The sequence below is a fragment of the Dama dama genome, chromosome 18 (assembly GCF_033118175.1).
Source record: "Dama dama isolate Ldn47 chromosome 18, ASM3311817v1, whole genome shotgun sequence".
Lineage (NCBI taxonomy): Eukaryota > Metazoa > Chordata > Mammalia > Artiodactyla > Cervidae > Dama > Dama dama.
In genome coordinates, this window is record NC_083698.1 from 23,908,189 (window position 1) to 23,921,309 (window position 13,121).

At 38.2% G+C, this 13,121-nt stretch overlaps 1 long non-coding RNA gene across 1 annotated transcript in view; it reads left to right on the plus strand.

Moving 5' to 3' along the window:
* Positions 1–13,121, plus strand: part of LOC133072126 (uncharacterized) — a 130,146-nt gene that overhangs the window by 72,750 nt on the left and 44,275 nt on the right. The window lies entirely within an intron of this gene.

Consider the following 13,121-nt stretch of genomic DNA (forward strand, 5'->3'; position numbering starts at 1 on the left):
AACTTGTTTAGTTCATATATTCCCTTGTCTCTGTGCGGCCATATATTTAGGAGGAGTAGACTTTACAAGTAGCCCCAAAGGGAAATCTTGATTACTCTATTCCTGTGACTTTAAACCATTGGCACTGCCTAGAGACATTTTTCATTGACACAACTAGAGAGGGTGCCTTTTCATACTGTTCATGGGGTTCTCAAGGCAAGACTATTGAAGAGGCAAGAGCACAAGCTGGAATTAAGATTGTGGGAGAAATATCAGTAACCTCAGATATGCAGACGACACCACCCTTATGGCAGAAAGTGAAGAGGTACTAATGATGAAAGTGAAAGAGGAGAGTGAAAAAGTTGATTTAAAACTCAACATTCAAAAAACTAAGATCATGGCGTCTGGTCCCATCACTTCATGGCAAATAGATAGGAAAACAATGGAAACAGTGACAGACTTTATTTTCTTGGGCTCCAAAACCACTGCAGATGGTGACTGCAGCCATGAAATTAGAAGACGCTTCCTCCTTGGAGGAACCTATGACATGAGTAACCTATGAGTAACCTAGACAGCATATTAAAAAGCAGAGACGTTACTTTGCAGACAAAAGTCCATTTGGTCAGAGCTGTGGTTTTTCCAGTAGTCATGTATGGATGTGAGAGTTGGACCATAAAGAAAGCTGAGCACTGAAGAATTGATACTTTTGGAATGTGTCTTGGAGAAGAATCTTGAGAGTCCCTTGGACTGAAAGGAGATCCAACCAGTCCATCCTAAAGGAAATCAGTCCTGAATATTCATTGGAAGGACTGATATTGAAACTCCAATACTTTGGCCACCTCATGAGAAGAGTTGACTCATTGGAAAAGACCCTGATGCTGGGAAAGATTGAGGGCAGGAGGAGAAGGGGACGACAGAGGATGAGATGGTTGGATGGCATCACTGACTCAATGGACATGAGTTTGTGAGCAAGCTCCGGGAGTTGGTGATGGACAGGAAGGCCTAGCATGCTGCAGTCCATAGGGTCGCAAAGAGTCGGACACGACTGAGTGACTGAACTGAGAGAGGGAGCTGCTGATATCTAGTGAGTAACCGCCAAAGATGATTTGAAATACCCTGTAATGCACACGATGGCTCTCACAGCAAAGACCTATCCAGCCCCAAATGGCAAAAGTGCTGACGCTGAGAACTCCAGGTTTGTTTTAATCCAGTCATGGTGGTCCCATTCTCAACCAGCCTTGGTTTTAGCATAAACTTGTGATATGATTCTGGCCAGAGAACTAGGAGGGGAAGTCTAGGGAAAGTTTTTTTTTTTTCTTATTAATGATAATGAATAAATGTAACGAAGATGTCTCCTTTTTTCACTGTATATAGTTACATTTGGATGTAATGCACGGAATGCAGCAGCCAACTTGGTATCAGGGTGGTTAAGGAGGACAAAGTGGCTGTATCTTTAAAGAGCCTGATAGAGATGGAAAGTGTGTGTGTTTAAACATCATCATCACCATCTTAACCAGTTTGGAGCCATTAAAATTTAGGGCTCATTCTAAATATATATTTATCTTATTGTTTAAAATAGCTGAGTCAGTTTCCTGTTACTTTTAGTCAACAGCATCCTAGTTGATAAAATTATTTAGCATTTATTTGTTTTAGAGTAAAACTTTTGGCCATTTTTGACATTTAGTTGTATTGGTTTAGTTTCTTATGACATTTCTCTTTTGTCATATCTTTCTCATCAGAATTCTTTGTTTTGTGGTATCTGAGAGCGATGGTATGTGGGTGATATTTACTGATCTGTGTAAATCTAGAATGTCTGTTACTCTGAAGGTGATGAGAGCTTGCTTGGATGTTGAGTTATTGGTGGTTCAGTAAATTCTAGATGCAGCTGTTTAATGTTCTGCTTGTTTAGTGTAGAGGAAAGATTTGGGGCCAGTCTGATCTGTACTGTCTGACTTTATTTTTCTGTCCAGATACTTGTGGGAGTCTTTTGCTTATTCTTAAAATTGAAAAAAAAAAAAAGAGTATTATAAATTTCTACTCCCTAATTTTGCTGAGGACTCGATAAATTTGTTTAATGTCAATACCTAAGTCTCCATTGAGTTCCTAGAAGTGTTTTCTCTTGCTCTGTGGCTGGATATTGGTTTTCATTCTGTTTACATTTTTCTTTCTGGAAAACTTGATTTGCATATATTAAATTTCAGATACTGTTATCCATATGTCCTTGATGATTTTCATCTCTTTAGCCTCTTCCTCGGAGGCCTGAATTTCTCAAGATTGTTTTCTAACTTGTTGATTTGATTCCTGTCGTATTCAATTTATTATTTATTGCTTCTATTACAGTTAAAAAGTTAGCAGTCATACTTTTCAATTATTAACCTCCTTTCTGTTTTCAAAGTGTTCTGTTTATGACTGCAAATCTTGTTGCTGTGTATACAAGCCAAGATGCCTTTGCAGAGGTGTGTCCAGCCAGATACTAAACCCTGGGAATGACTTCACTTTCCTAAGTCAGTGTCTTGCCTAATTTATACTGTGAGTGCCTTTGTGGCCCCCCACTCTATGAAGACTCCATATTTTATTGCACTTCCTAGAAACTCCAGCAAAGTTGAAATTTGCTCCCATCCACCATCCTGTGACTTAGCCTTATTTTTAGGCCCCACTGCAGAACTGCTGGAGGAGTCCCTTCCCTTTTGCCCCTGAAAGCTTTGCTTTATATATTTTAGGTTATGGGCATGCCAGTCCTTGGTCACTCTGATCCTGCCTGTATTACCTTAGATTCTTTGAATTTTCAGTTTGAGTAAGCATGCCTTTCTATAGTTTGTAACAGAGGCCCTCAACTTCTGAGATCTAATGCCTGATGGTCTGAAGTGGAGCTGGTATAATGAAGATAGAAGTAAGGTGTACAATAAATGTGGACTTCCCAGGTGGTGTTAGTGGTAAAGAACCTGCCTGCCAGTGTAGGTAGACATAACAGATGCAGGTTCCTTCCCTGCGTTGTGAAGATCCCCTGGAGGAGGGCACAGCAACCCACTCCAGTATTCTAGCCTGGAGAATCCTATGGACACAGGAACCTGGTGGGTTATGGTCCATTGGGTCGCAAAGAGTCGGACATGACTGAAATGACTTAGCATGCATACACAATAAATGTAATGCACTTGAATCATCCTAAGATCATACTCCCTTATGCTGCTCCATGGAAAAATTGTCTTCCACGAAACTGGTCCCTGGTGTCAAAAAGACTGGGGACCGCTGGTTTACAAGGAGGTATAGTTTTTTCCCTACTCCATTCAAAGGAGAGTTTAGAAGAATGTGGACTTACTAGGTTGCCATCTTGGGCCAAAAACTACCGTTTATTGCACTTAAGTTGAGCCCATGATAGATTCAGTGACTTGCCCAAGCTCACAGTGACAGAGCCTGGTTTCAAACTTAGATCTTTTGAATACAGATTGTGTTTTTCCCACTCAGGGAGGCATCATACATGGAGGTGAAGAGTGGGAGTCCTACCGAGGGAGAGGTTGGTTCTAACAGCTTGGAAGAGGGATCCCATGAGGGGGCAGAATGGGGAACTGGTTCTCCAGTGCTAATGGAGGGAAAGCAAGACCTTGAAAGTGGAATCTTCTTTTTTTGATTTTTAATCATGTATTTTATAATGTGTCCTCTAATATTGTCATCATTTCCTTGAACAGTTGTCATGGTTTAATATATTACTTAGAGGAGTCATTTAAGGATCAGTGATCATGGGCCATTTGTCCTCTCCTGAACAGCCTCTAGTTGTCCTTATGCTCCTAGGGACCTGATGTCTGAGTTCATGTACTTGATTAGTAGCTAAACGAATTATTAATGTAAATAGAAATAATGATAATGTTAATCCTACCGAGTTATGAAAATTAGAGAAAAGATGAAAAGGGACAGAAAAATAGATAGTATCTTTCCAAACATGTGGCTATCAGACTTTCTTATGGTTACTATAAATAAGACAGTATAGAGAGTTGCTTTCTTTTTCTTATTTTTTTAAAATTTATTTTAATTTGGAATATAATTGCTTTACAATGTTGTTAGTTTTTTCCTTTTTTTGGCTATACGACAATGTGAATCTATAAGCTATCTGTATACACAGATGCCCTTCCTCTTGAGCCTCCCTCCCACCCCAACAAGCTCACCCGCCTAGGTCATCCCAGAGCACTGAGCTGAGGTCCCTGTGTTGTATAGCAGCTTCCCACTAGCCGTCTGTTTTATCCATGGCAGTGTATATATGTCAATGAGAGGTGCTTTTTTTGGGGGGGGGAGAGGGAAGAAAAAATAAATATTTTAAAATGATATTTGATGACTTCCCTGTTAGTATTAGTTCCCTTATTATTATAACTATTATTCACATGAGCCCACTAAGCCCAGTAAATAAGTAAGAGCATGCTTTACCAATAGGATGAACTGACGTCATGTTTTAGGTATTTTCCAAAAATGTACACTTTTGTAAAAGGGAGGCTTCCCTTAAGAAAGGGCCCATTTTGAGGATGTGTGATTCTTAGAGTTTCACATACAATTGTACTTTCATTTTAAACAAGTTTAACTCAGTTTTAGTCATGTTTTTCATGGCCCCACAGATTATTCTAGCAAAACCCGTCTACGGAAAAGGTGAGGTTGTAATCTGAAGAGCCCTGTGAGTTGGGAAGCTTGGGCTGAGCTGAAGGTACTCTCTGATTCCGACGTTAGGTGTCACTACAATCAAAGAAAAACAGAGCATGCAAATGAGCAGTGAAGTGGACCTTGAACTTGCAGGGAGAAAAATACACGTTTACTTTGTGATAGGAAGTGCCTGGACAAGACCCTACACATCCACATTGCCTTGGTGAAAGGGAACATCTTGATACATGTATGGCAACAGCATCCATTTTCCTAAATGTTGATTAGAAACAACAAATAACTACTTGTCATATCTTGCTATTTCTTCCCCTAAAAATGTGAAAACTGATAGAGGCCTCCAAGGGTTTTTAAAGTGAAATGATCCCAAAAGGTTACAAATGAGATTTTCACAGATTAGTTCATGGAGAGTTTAGCTCTGATGAATTTAAGCTTAAACTTTAAATATTTTTAAAATGATAGAATTTACCAGATGTTTCCTAAGTCTATTTGCTTCATAAAAATGTGAAGAACCAACAGATTCAGTGAGTTTAAATTAGAAATTTGTTTCATACTTGGAAAGAAGTGGTTATTGTGTTTCTTCCACATTACTGACATTTGGGTGTGAAGTGTAGTTACCAGGTGTGTTCACATGTGTTAATTTAAACAAAATATATGCAAACAGTTGGAGAGCATGGTGCCCACCTAGTTTGCTTTTATTCTTAGAGTACATAGTGAGCTGTCCATCCTCCCAAAAGATGTGTTAAATGTATTTTCCCATTTATATGAATTGGCACACACTGTTGGAATAGATTTAGAGTATTTAGCAATTGAAACGCCATCAGTTCAGTTCAGTCGCCCAGTCGTGTCCGACTCTTTCCGACCCCATGAACTGCAGCACTCCAGGCCTCCTTGTCTATCACAAACTCCCAGAGTTTATTCAAACCCATGTCCATCGAGTTGGTGATGCCATCCAGCCATCTCACCCTCTGTCGTCCCTTTCTCCTCCTGCCCCCAATCCCTCCCAGCATCAGGGTCTTTTCCAATGAGTCAACTCTTTGCATGAGGTGGCCAAAGTATTGGAGTTTCAGCTTCAGCATCAGTCCTTCCAATGAACACCCAGGACTTATCTCCTTCAGGGTGGACTGGTTGGATCTCCTTGCAGTCCAAGAGACTCTCAAGAGTCTTCTCCAACACCACAGTTCAAAAGCATCAATTTTTCGGTGCTCAGCTTTCTTCACAGTCCAACTCTCACATCCATACATGACCACTGGAAAAACCATAGCCTTGACCAGATGGACCTTCCATAGGCACTGATAAATCTAATGTGTATGTATATGTGTATATACACACACAAATAAAATATAATGTGTATATATATATACATATGCTCAAAGCTGATACTTAACTAGTAGGTACTCATATAGTACTTCAGTTGTTAACTCGTTGAAACACCTCTTCCCTGAGCTGATAAATAGGCCTTGTTGTCATTGCTCATTATCAAGTCCCCTCCCACACACATATACGTTGGGAAAGAAATGAATGTATGACATAGACTAGTGATTTTAATATTGTGTGGAATCTGATTACTGAAGCTGTTCTTCTGGCACTTGTATCATTATCTTGATGATTCACAATCAAAGTCACAGCTAAAATAGCCAGTTTCCATTAATCTTTATATTAGCATGACTTAAAACATAATTTCCCATAAAAGGGAGGAGGGACTTCTCTCTATATGTCTCACACTGCCTCTGCCAACATGTTTCAACATTTATGTTCAGTGCCAAAATACGGATGTGTCATACAATTTAAAAAGTATGAGCCTCAACTGTGACAGCATGACTCTTAGAGTTAATGATTATCATGGTGTTTGGGGACCTTGTCTCACCCACGTGCACACCTTTTGATGTCACAATAAGTGTATTTTTTTCTCTTTATGTGAAATTACTTTTAATCCCGCCATTTAGCATTCTTTACCCACTTTCACTGAAGTGTTTTGCTCTAAATTTCATTGATACATGTATGCTGTTTGTTCCAGGGTCTTGACAATTCCATTTCATAAGGTTGATCCCATTGTACATTTATAAATTTCACAGTGTAAGTTGCTGGTACTCTTGTCATGATGTGAAAGTGCCTTGATGCTAATGGTAACTCAGAGCGTGCTACCAGTAATCTGTTTTAGAGGTCAGAATATGAAAAGTCTCACTGACCAAATTCAGATTCTCAGATTACATGGTTTATTGAATCAACAGAGAGAGAAACAAGGGGAAAGAGTTGGCATAAATTAACATGACGGGCCAAATTTGATAGACAGAGAGCCTGATAAACTATGGACCGAGGTTTGTGACATTGTACAGGAGACAGGGATCAAAACCATCCCCATGGAAAATTAATGCAAAAAGGCAAAATGGCTGTCTGAGGAGGCCTTACAAATAGCTGTGAAAAGAAGAGAAGCGAAAAGCAAAGGAGAAAAGGAAAGATATTCGCATTTGAATGCAGAGTTCCAAAGAATAGCCAGGAGAGATAAGAAAGCCTTCCTCAGCGATTAATGCAAAGACATAGAGGAAAACAACAGAATGGGAAAGACTAGAGATCTCTTCAAGAAAATTAGAGATATCAAGGGAACATTTCACGCAAAGATGGGTTTGATAAAGGACAGAAATGGTATGGACCTAACAGAAGCAGAAGATATTAAGAAGAGGTGGCAAGAATATACAGAACTGTATAAAAAAGATCTTCATGACCCAGATAACCACAATGGTGTGATCACTCACCTAGAGTCAGACATCCTGGAATGTGAAGTCAAGTGGGCCTTAGAAAGCATCACTACGAACAAAGCTAGTGGATGTGATGGAATTCCAGTTGAGCTATTTCAAATCCTGAAGGATGATGCTGTGAAAGTGCTGCGCTCAACATTCCAGCAAATTTGGAAAACTCAGCAGTGGCCACAGGACTGGAAAAGGTCAGTTTTCATTCCAATCCCTAAGAAAGGCAATGCCAAAGAATGCTCAAACTACCGCACAATTGCACTAATCTCACACGCTAGTAAGGTAATGCTCAAAATTGTCCAAGCCAGGCTTCAGCAATACGTGAACCGAGAACTTCCAGATATTCAAGCTGGTTTTAGAAAAGGCAGAGGAACCAGAGATCAAATTGCCAATATCCGCTGGATCATTGAAAAAGCAAGAGAGTTCCAGAAAAATATCTATTTCTGCTTTATTGACTATGCCAAAGCCTTCGACTGTGTGGATCACAATAAACTGTGGAAAATTCTGAAAGAGATGGGAATACCAGACCACCTGACCTGCCTCTTGAGAAACCTGTATGCAGGTCAGGAAGCAACAGTTAGAACTGGACATGGAACAACAGACTGGTTCCAAATAGGAAAAGAGGTACATCAAGGTTGTATATTGTCACCCTGCTTATTTAACTTATATGCAGAGTACATCATGAGAAATGCTGGACTGGAAGAAGCACAAGTTGGAATCAAGATTGCCGGGAGAAATATCAGTAACCTCGGATATGCAGATGACACCACCCTTATGGCAGAGAGTGAAGAAGAACTAAAAAGCCTCTTGATGACAGTGAAAGAAGAGAGTGAAAAAGTTGGCTTAAAGCTTAGCATTCAGAAAACTAAGATCATGGCATCTGGTCCCATCACCTCATGGGAAATAGATGGGGAGACAGTGGAAACAGTGTCAGACTTTATATTTTTGGGCTCCAAAATCACTGCGGATGGTGGCTGCAGCCATGAAATTAAAAGACGCTTACTCCTTGGAAGGAAAGTTATGACCAACCTAGATAGCATATTAAAAAGCAGAGACATTACTTTGCCAACAAAGGTTCGTCTGGTCAAAGCTATGGTTTTTCCAGTGGTCATGTATGGATGTGAGAGTTGGACTGTGAAGAAAGCTGAGTGCAGAAGAATTGATGCTTTTGAACTGTGGTGTTGAAGAAGACTCTTGAGAGTCCCTTGGACTGAAAGGAGATCCAACCAGTCCATCCTAAAGGAGATCAGTCCTGGGTGTTCATTGGAAGGACTGATGCTGAAGCTGAAACTCCAATACTTTGGCCCCCTCATGAGAAGAGTTGACTCATTGGAAAAGACCCTGATGCTGGGAGGGATTGGGGGCAGGAGGAGAAAGGGACGACAGAGGATGAGATGGCTGGATGGCATCACCGACTCGATGGGCATGAGTTTGAGTAAACTCCGGGAATTGGTGATGGACAGGGAGGCCTGGCATGCTGTGATTCATGGGGTCGTAAAGAGTCGGACACGACTGAGCGACTGAACTGAACTGAACTGACCATGACAGGGATGGGCGTCAAATGGAGAGGAAGGACCCCAGTATCTAAGTCTGTGCTATACAACACCCATACCTCCTGCTCCTTTCTGCTACATCACTCTTTATCTGCTAATGGCAGGTTTATGATAACTGAAGTTGGAGATGGGCGAGAGGACTCAAGAAAAGTTCCCAGAGTCAACTTACTGTGCACAGGACACAGGATGAAATGTCTGATCAGTAGCTCTTGCCAAATAGCAATGGCTTTTATCTGTATGAGGCAGAAAACTTGAGGGACAAATATGAGTGTTAGCAATGGGTGACTGATTTATTGTTGCTATTAAACTGGAGGTGACATGATTTGAACCTTGGAAATTCATGTATATATTTGCATATTTATTGAGACTAAATTTGCAAACAAATGTGTTCATTTTAAGTTATGCTTCAGTGATGTTTGAGGACACTATTATTTTATATAATCACCCTCAGAATTAAGATACAGAATATTTCCATCTGCCCGGAAAATTCCCTGTGCCCTTTTGCAGTTGATTTCCTACCACCAGTCCCAGGCAGCTACTAATCAGCTTTCTGTCAGTATAGATTAGATTCTTTTGCTAACCACCATGGTTTTGAGATTCATCCATGTTTTCGAGTATATCAGCAAATCACTCCTTGTTATTGCTGAATATTATTCCATCACATAGAATACCTCGATGTGTTCACCTGCTCATCTGTTGTTGAACATTTGGGTTGTTTCTAGTTTTGGGTTATTGTGAATAAAGCTGCTATGAGTATCCAGTATCGGGCTTGGTATGGATATGTTTTTATTTCTCTGGGACAGATATCTGCAAGTGGAATTGCAGAGTTAAATGGATAAGAGTGTGTTTAACTTAGTAAGAAACTACCAAACTGTTTTACAAAATTGTTGAACTAGTTTGCATACGCTTGTCAACACTTGTGAATCTTTAACTTTAGATGTTCCACGGATATTTAATGATGTCTCATTGTATTTTTACTTTTCATTTTGCTAATAATTATGTTAAATGTCTTTTCATATACTTTTTTGATTATGTGTCTTTTTTGGTGAAAAGTCTATTAAAATATTTTCTCCATTAAAAAATTAGGTTGTTCTTAATACTGAGTTGTTAAGAGTAGTTTTATGTTCTGAATACAGCTTCTTCATCAGAGGAAATACCATTTCCAGTGGGTAGTTGCATTTTCAGTTTCCTATGTCATACTTAGGTTTTAATTTTTATATATTCTAATCTACTATTTAAATTTTTGTGTTTTCTGTATTTTTTTCTAAGAAATCTTTTGTCTACTTCATTATTGCAAATTTTGTCTGTATTCTAAAAATTATATAGGTTTAACTTTTATGTTTAGGTCCATAACTGATTTTGAGTTAATTTTTGAGTTGGTGTGAGGGGAGTGTGGAGGTTTATGTTCTTTACATAGTTGTTCCAGGATCATTTGTTGAAGACTAATCTTTCTCTGTTGAATTTGGCATGTTTGTCACAGATGAATTGACCATATAGATGTGGGTGTGTCTTGAAATCAGGCACTGTAAATCTTATTTCTTTTCAAAGTTGTTTTGGCCTGTCTAGAAACTACCTTTCCATATAAACACCAGGTTGTCAATTTTCACACATACAAAAAACAAAGAAAAGCAAAACTTCAAATCAAAACAAACCTGTGGGGATTTTGATTGAGAATGCCTTGAATCTACGCATTAATTTGGAAAGGATTGGCTTTTAAAAAAATTGAACCTTCTAACCTAGAAACATTGTTCATCTCTCTGTATCTTCAAGTCTTCCTTAGTTTCTCTGAGTGATTGTTACTGATGAATATTATTCCATCATATAAAATACCTTGATGTGTTTACCTGCTCATGTTTCAGTTTTCAGTATACAGATCTTGTATGTATTTTGTTACACACATAAAATATATCATGTTTGTGGATCACATTGAAAAAAACCTTTTTAAAAATCAGTCCACTTTCCAATTATTTGTTGTTAGAATATGGAAATACAGTTGATTCTGGCTATTGGCATTACAACCTTGTGACCTTGTCAAATTCACTTAGTAATTTTAGTAGCTTTTTGGTTGATAATTCAATTATCCACATAAATATTTGATTTATGAAGAAACAGTTTTACTTATTCCTTTTCAATTTTTTATTTCCTTTTCTTTTTTATTGTGTTTGCGTGGTTGTAGTGAAGGCAGATATGTTTACCTTGCTCTTTAAGGTAGAACATATAGTCTTTCACAATTAAAGTGTCAGCTACAAATTTTTTATAGATGGCTTTTTATCAGATTAAGAAACTACTCTTTTATTACTAGTTCCCTGAGAATTTTTTTACATAAGGAATGAGTGTTGAAAATTTTCACATACCTTTTTCTGCATCTATTGAGATGATCATTAAGTGTTTTGTTTTTCCTTCTGTTAAATATGTGACACTGAATTTCAAATGGTAAACCAACCTTGCATTCTTAGTATGAACTCCGCTTGGTCATGATATATTATATTTATATATTGTTGGATTCAATTTGTTAATATATTTTAAAGAATTTTTGTATCTATATTTATAAGATGTAATGATTAGTAACTTTGTGTTCCTTTCAGTGTTGGCGTAGAGTAAAACATAAAAAAGAATCAACATATTCCCTTCTCTATTGTTTTTGAAAAATTTTGCAAACAACTGGTATTGTTTTTCTGTTTTAAATATTTGGTAGAACTCAGCATAAATCCTCCTGAACCTGGAACTTTTAAGTGGAAAGTTTTAAGAGTTTTATTTTGTTTCAAGGTTTTATTTTGAAGTAATTACATATTTATGGGAAATTGCAAGGAAAGTACAGAGACTCTGTGTAGCCTTCATCCCATTTCCCGCAGTAGTCACATCTTCTTACTTACAGTGCAGTGTCGACACCAGGAAATTGACGTGGCATATAGTGTGCAGTATAGTACTGTGTACTTTTATCACGTGTATATGTTTGTGTGATTGCTACTGCAATCAAGATCAGAAATATCCTATCAGAAAAGTCTCCCTTGTGCTGCCCCTTTGTAATCCCAGAGGGATCTCCTTGTCTGTACCCAGTCATTAATCTCCTTTTATAGCCCTTTATTCTCCCCTCCCTACTTATATTAATTTAATAATTATCTTTAAATTGCGAATTACTTCAAGGAGTTCTGTAATGTTTGTTTTAACCTTCGGATGTAACTTAGAAAACTCAGTTTAAAAGAAAAGTCTATTGCATTCAGCCATATTCTTACTTTTGCTATTGTTTTCCTTCCTGATGTTCTAATATCCCCTTTTTTCTTTTAAATCATTTTAATTCTGTTTGAAGAACTTTCTTTAGCCATTCTTTGAAGGTCAGTCCACCAGCAACAAATTCTCTTACTTTACTTTTATCTGAGATAGTCTTGATTTCTCCTTAATTGTTGAAGGGCACTTCACTGGATATAGGATTCTTGACTAATAGTTTTCTTTTCTACCTTGAAAGATGTCCATTTCCTTCTGACTTCCATGGTTTCTGATAATAAGTCTGCTGTCATTTCAGTTTTTTTAACCTTTGCTACTGCTACTGCTAAGTCACTTCAGTCGTGTCTGACTCTGTGCGACCCCATCCCTGGGATTCTCCAGGCAAGAACACTGGAGTGGGTTGCCATTTCCTTCTTTATGTAATGTTTCATTTCCTTTCTCCTTTCAAGATTTTTTTCTTTGTATTTAGTTTATTTATTTGTTGACCGCTCTGGGTCTTCGTTGCTCTGTGCAGCTTTCTCTAGTTTCAGCGAGTGGGGCTACTCTCCGTTGCGGTGCAGGGGCTTCTCATTGCAGTGGTTTCTCCTGTTATATAGCAAAGGCTCTAGAGCATGCAGGCTTTAGTAATTGTGGTGCATGGGCTTAATTGTCCCATAGTACTTGTGATCTTCCCTGACCAAACCCATGTCCTCTGAATTGGCAGGCAGATTCTTTTCTTTTGCTTAATATATATTTATTGAATGAGTGAATTCATGAATTGTCATCATAGAGCTAATAATGAGTATTATCATTATTATTATCAACATATCATTGTTATTAGCAGAATTCACAGAACTCTTTTGTATTATATTCTTCAAGATGAACAGAGGGTAAAATTAAAACACAATTTTGTAAAAGCCATTTTATGGAAGTGAAAATAATGTGGCATGAGAATGTAGCTTTCAGCAGTCGAGATGTGAATGTCAAAACACCTAAAGCAATCAAT